The following is a 6,920-nucleotide window of genomic DNA, read 5'->3' as shown; positions in this document are numbered from 1 at the left end:
ACTGTAAGAAACAAAGATTTCTTGAGGTTGGATGATCACCTTACAAGATTGGAAGTGAGCTAGCAAACTTGAAAGTATTCTTGATTTTATGAAACTAGAACTTTTGGAATTTATGAAGAACACTTAGAACTTGAAGATAGAACTTGAGAGAGTTCAATTAGATGAAGAAAATTGAAGAATGAAAGTGTTTGTAGGTGTTTTTGGTCGTTGGTGTATGGATTAGATATAAAGGATATGTAATTTTGTTTTCATGTAAATAAGTCATGAATGATTACTCATATTTTTGTAATCTTATGAGATATTTCATGCTAGTTGCCAAATGATGGTTCCCACATGTGTTAGGTGACTCACATGGGCTGCTAAGAGCTGATCATTGGAGTGTATATACCAATAGTACATACATCTAAAAGCTGTGTATTGTACGAGTACGAATACGGGTGCATACGAGTAGAATTGTTGATGAAACTGAACGAGAATGTAATTGTAAGCATTTTTTTTAAGTAGAAGTATTTTGATAAGTGTATTGAATTCTTTCAAAAGTGTATAAATACATATTAAAACACTACATGTATATACATTTTAACTGAGTCGTTAAGTCATCGTTAGTCGTTACATGTAAGTGTTGTTTTGAAACCTTTAGGTTAACGATCTTGTTAAATGTTGTTAACCCAATGTTTATAATATCAAAAGAGATTTTAAATTATTATATTATCATGATATTATGATGTATGAATATCTCTTAATATGATATATATACATTAAATGTCGTTACAACGATAAACGTTACATATATGTCTCGTTTCAAAATCATTAAGTTAGTAGTCTTGTTTTTACATATGTAGTTCATTGTTAATATAATTAATGATATGTTTACTTATCATAATATCATGTTAACTATATATATAACCATATATATGTCATCATATAGTTTTTTTACAAGTTTTAACGTTCGAGAATCACCGGTCAACTTGGGTGGTCAATTGTCTATATGAAATCTATTTCAATTAATCAAGTCTTAACAAGTTTGATTGCTTAACATGTTGGAAACATTTAATCATGTAAATATCAATCTCAATTAATATATATAAACATGGAAAAGTTCGGGTCACTACAACGTATAGTTATCGTTTTGAAAGCTTAAGTTAGTAGTTTCAAAATATACTTATAACTTATTGTTATTAATACAAAATGAGATATTTAAACATCCTTAAATCATGTTAAATATGTATATATACATATATATACACAAACGTATAATTAACATATATTGTATAGTTCGTGATATCATTGGTCAAACTAGACGGTTAAACGTTATGTAAAACTCTTTTCAAAATCATAAATCTCAACAATTTAGATTGCTTATCATGTTGGTAAGTTTTAATTTATGTAAATATTAATCTTATAAGTGTAAAACGATCGAAAAATCCGGGTCGTTACAGAACTTATCCAGGTATGGCTTGCAGACACGATTCATGAGATCCATAAACACGGCAGGTGCGTTGGTTAAACCGAATGGCATCACGAGAAACTCATAATGACCATAATGGGTTCTGAACGCAGTCTTCATCACATCACTCTCCTTCACCCTCAACTGGTGATAACCGGATCACAAATCGATCTTAGAGTAAATGCTCGATCCTTGTAGTTGATCAAAAAGATCGTCAATTTCGGGAAGAGGATACCGATTCTTGATCATCAATTTGTTGAGTTCACGGTAGTCGATACACATGTGGAATGATCCGTCCTTCTTCTTCACAAATAGAACAGGTGCGCCCCAAGGAGAGAAACTTAGTTGGATAAATCCACGGTCTATCAGTTCTTGTAATTGGCTCTGCAACTCTTGCATTTCAGAAGGTGCGAGTCGATAAGGTGCGCGAGCTACAGGTGCAGCTCCTGGCACTAAATCGATCTAAAACTCTACTGCTCTCGGTGGCAGTAATCCAGGCAATTCTTCCGAAAAGACATCGAAAAATTCGTTCACAATTCTTATGTCATCCACGCTCTTCTCTTCGGTTTCTAAGGTTTTCACATGTGCTAGAACATCAAGACGTCCTTTCTTCATGATCTTTTGCGCTTTCATGTAACTAATGAGATTCAGTTTCAAGCTACATCTCTCTCCGTAAATAATCAGTGGCTCACCGTCTCCGTGTGGTATACGAAGAGATTTATCTCCACAGATAATGTTAGCCTTTATCTTGGTCAACCAGTCCATACCGACAATAACATCAAAGCTTCCCAACTTAATGGATATCAAGTCAATCTCGAAATTCACACCAGCTATGTTGATAATGGCTCCTCGGCTAATATGGTCAACTTTCTCAAGTTTTCCATTGGCTACCTCTACAAGCATACTCTCCTTTAAAGGAACTAACGACCAATTTATCTTATTGCAAAAGTGTCTACATACATAACTTCTATCAGCACCAGTATCAAATAGAACAGAAGCTAATAGATTGTTGATAGTGAATATACCTGTGACCAAGTCGGGGTTCTCACGAGCATCCCTTGCGTTTACGTTGAAAGCTCTGTCACGCGGTAGTCCGCCGTCCTTTCGCTTGTTGGGACACTCATTTCTAAAGTGGCCCGTCTGTCCGCATTCATAACACTTTCTCGGTCTATTAGGGTTCTGCTTCCCAGTCATGGTGGTGATCTTGCAGTCCCTGCCAATATGCCCGGTCTTTTTGCATTTTTCACAAACAACGTTACAGTACCCGGTGTGGTGCTTGTAGCACCTCTTGCACTGTGGCAGACTGCCTTTGTAGTTGGGGTTTGAGCTAGTGTTCGGTTTGGGGTTCCCACCGTTGTTGTTTCCTTTGAAACCCTCATGTCGCTTCGCCAGGTTTTGATCATAGGCTCTACCCTTGTTGTTGTTGTCCCACTTGCGCTTTTCACTACTACCCGCTTTGGATTTTGCCTTTTCCTATTCATCGATGATGATTTGGTTCATTAAGGTATGCACCATGCGCATTGCTTCCGGGACATTGTTTCATAACCCGTCCTAATCCATCTGGACGAAGTCCATATCGATTATAAATGATTCACAATAGTTGATTTCATCGCGAGGTTCATGACCTCTATATGATACATTTTACAAACATTGCATTCGTTTTTCGAAAGACAAACTTTCTTTACATCAAAAGTTGATGACATGCATGCCATTTCATAATACATCCAACTATAATTGACTTAATAATAATCTTGATGAACTCGACGACTCGAATGCAACGTCTTTTGAAATATGTCATGAATGACTCCAAGTAATATCTCTAATATGAGCAAATGCACAGCGGAAGATTTCTTTCGTACCTGAGAATAAACATGCTTTAAAGTGTCAACCAAAAGTATGGTGAGTTCATTAGTTTATCATAAGCATTCATTTTCATTATTTTAATAGACCACAAGATTTTATATTTTTATAAACATCATTCTCATATCAGGCATTTTGCAAACTGCATAGAGATAAAAATCATTCATATGGATTGAACACCTGGTAACCGACGTTAACTTAATGCATAGAATATCCCCAAAACAGAACCTCTCGTCTGTATAATAATCTCGAAGTACTAAAGCATTCGTACCCCGAATGGGACTTGTCAAGGTCTATAGATCTATCTTTAGGATTCGCGTCAATCAGGGGCCATTTCCCTAAATTCTTAGGTTACCAGACTTGAAGGGCGATATTCAGTTTAATAACCAACCATAGAATGTAATTTTAAGTACTTGTGTCTATTTCGTAAAACATTTATAAAAATTGCGCATGTATTCTCAGCCCAAAAATATAAAGGGTAAAAAGGCAAATGAAACTCACCTAATGTATTTTGTAGTAAAAATACATATGACTATATTGAACAACGCAGGGTTGGCCTTGGATTCACGAACCTATATCATTTGTTTATTTATTAATACACATAATCAAAATCGAACAATATATATATTTATATATTTAAATTTATTAGTTATATCATTTTTATATAAAAAATATGTATATATGTTTCATGTATTTATTTTGTATGTGAAAATATTAATTTTTGTTATGTTTAATGTATAAAATATATATATCGTTTGTTTGTTAAAACTAATAATTGTACTAATAATAAAATGATATTTATAATGGTAAAATGATAATATTGATAATACTTATTATTACTAATAAAAATAAAAATGTTAAAAATCCTTTTAGTGATAAATATAATGATATTAATAATAATAACTGTAAAAATACTAATTTTAATATTTTTTTTTTTTTTTTTTTTTTTTTTTTTTTTTTTTTGAAAGGCAAGCCCCCCAAAGTGTAGCAAGTGAGGATTGAACTTGGGTCCCTTTAGAACTTTCCAAGCATCCTACCACCAAGCCAACCCCTTGGGGTTTACTAATTTTAATATTAAAGATGTTTATGATGAAATTTTTAATAATTATCAAATAACGATACTCATGATAATATTAATAACAATACTTTTAATGATTTGTTAACATTACTAAAAATGATAATAATGATAATACTACGTAATGATAATACTAATAATTATAGAATGTTACTAATACGAATGTTTATGGAAATAATACTAATTTATATTATTTTCATAATACTAGTAATAATAATAATAATAATAATAATCATAATAACTATAATAATGATAATAATACTTATATTAATGATAAAAATATTAATTTGCATTATGTTAGTGATAATAGTAAGTAAACTTAACAATAATAATAACAATAACCCTAATTATAACTAAAATCCTAATAATAAAAATAAATGATAATTACTACCTTAGTATTTATGATATTTTTAATAACATTGGCAATTAATAACAATAATAATTATAATATTAATAATAATAATAATAATAATAATAATAATAATAATAATAATAATAATAATAATAATAATAATAATAATAATAATAATAATAATAATAATAATAATAATAATAACAATAATAATAATAGTAACAATAAATAAAGAAAACTACCTCAAAAATTCGCCCAAAAAGAAATATAATGACCCTGCCAGGGTTCGAACCCGAGACCTCTCGCAAACCCTCTAACACCCTTGACCATTCCAGCTGTTTACGTTTTCTGATTTAACACCCTTTTAAATTTTTATAAACCGTATTTTCTTTATTCCCTAGTTCTTCTTCTTCATGAATTACATCGACCATAAGTTAAAACCAAATCTCGCAGCGAGTTTAACAAGTTATTTAAGACTTGTAATAAGAACAGAATGATTTGTTGTGAAAAAAAAAATGAATCAGAAATTAAAAAAAATATGCAGTAGCAGTTCTTCGTGAAAAAAAAAATATATATAAAACTTAAAACTTGATTTAAATCTTTGGACATTTTTAGGATATAATTATAACATGAAAATGGTTTTAAACGATCTATATAAACTTTATGAACTATCAATTTCAACAGAAACGATTTACAAATCTCCAATTTGATTCAAGAACACAGTTTTGACTTTTTGAAATATAAGCTTTGACTTCAAAATTCAACATTAATATGATGAATTGAAACCTGAAATTTTACAGAGGGTTTAAGGAACGATTCCTAACAAAAATGCAATATTACTTTTTGAGATTATTTTCGAATTCTCAGTTTTAAAAAAAAAAAGATAATACAGAGGATATCAACTTCTTCTTCTTCTTCTCTTTTTTTTAAAATTTTTTTTTTTTTTGATAATTCAATGAAATGGTGGAATGGTTAATTGGCTGTTTTAATACACTAACTGGTCGACAAGAGAATCAATCACGGATACAATTTCAACCTAAGAAAAAGACTGCAAACAGAAATCGTACTAGATCCTGACTTTTATACATTATATAATTAAATTAATATTAATAATTAATAAATATATTAATAATAATAATAATAATAATAATAATAATAATAATAATAATAATAATAATAATAATAATAATAATAATAATAATAATGATAATATTAATTATATTAATACTAATAATAATAATAATTTTAATATTAATTATATTAATAATAATAAGTAATAATGATACTAATAATCATAAAATGATAATAATATTATTAATGCTTATAATAAATTGTATTATTTTCTAATAACTATAATAATAATAATGATGATTTTTGTTTTTAAAACAATATTAATAACATTAATATAACAAATCACATGTATTAAATTTTATATCTATGTATTATAAATTAAAAATAAAAATATTAATAATACTGATACTGATATTGATATTAATATTAATATTAATAATAATAATGAAAGTGGTGATACTAATATTAATATAACAATTATCTTAGATTTTGTAATATAATTTATTAATTATGTAATATTTTAATAGTTATATAATATATAATATCTTTTATTGAATATTTATTATTTGTAGATTTTATTATAATATACATATAATAATAATAATAATAATAATAATAATAATAATAATAATAATAATAATAATAATAATAATAATAATAGAAATCATATATATAGAGATTCACTTTAAATTACACATAATTATTTTGTGTCTTATTTTACATTTTTGAATCTAATGATTAAATTATATATAAATATAATATATATAATATATACATTTATTTATTTAAATACATATTTGTTTACATCCAGTTGTTCGTGAATTGTCGGAAGCGGTCGAAGGGTAATTGAATTCGTAAAAATAGTTTGAAAATTTTGAGATTCAACATTACATACTTTGCTCATCATATCAAAATCATATAAAGATTAAGTTTAACTTTGGTCGAAAATTTCCGGGTCGTCACACATTGGGTGGCTTAGACGAGGTGACATTTCCCTTAATGGACTTAGGAAGTCCCCACAAATACCTTTCCATACGTTTAAACTCCGGGGTAACCATGGTAGGACACATCAGGGCTAATTCTAGATACCTATGGTTGTAACCATCGAGATCGTT

This window comes from Rutidosis leptorrhynchoides, chromosome 8 (genome assembly GCF_046630445.1).
Source record: "Rutidosis leptorrhynchoides isolate AG116_Rl617_1_P2 chromosome 8, CSIRO_AGI_Rlap_v1, whole genome shotgun sequence".
NCBI lineage: Eukaryota > Viridiplantae > Streptophyta > Magnoliopsida > Asterales > Asteraceae > Rutidosis > Rutidosis leptorrhynchoides.
Note: the sequence above shows the minus strand (reverse complement) of the source record.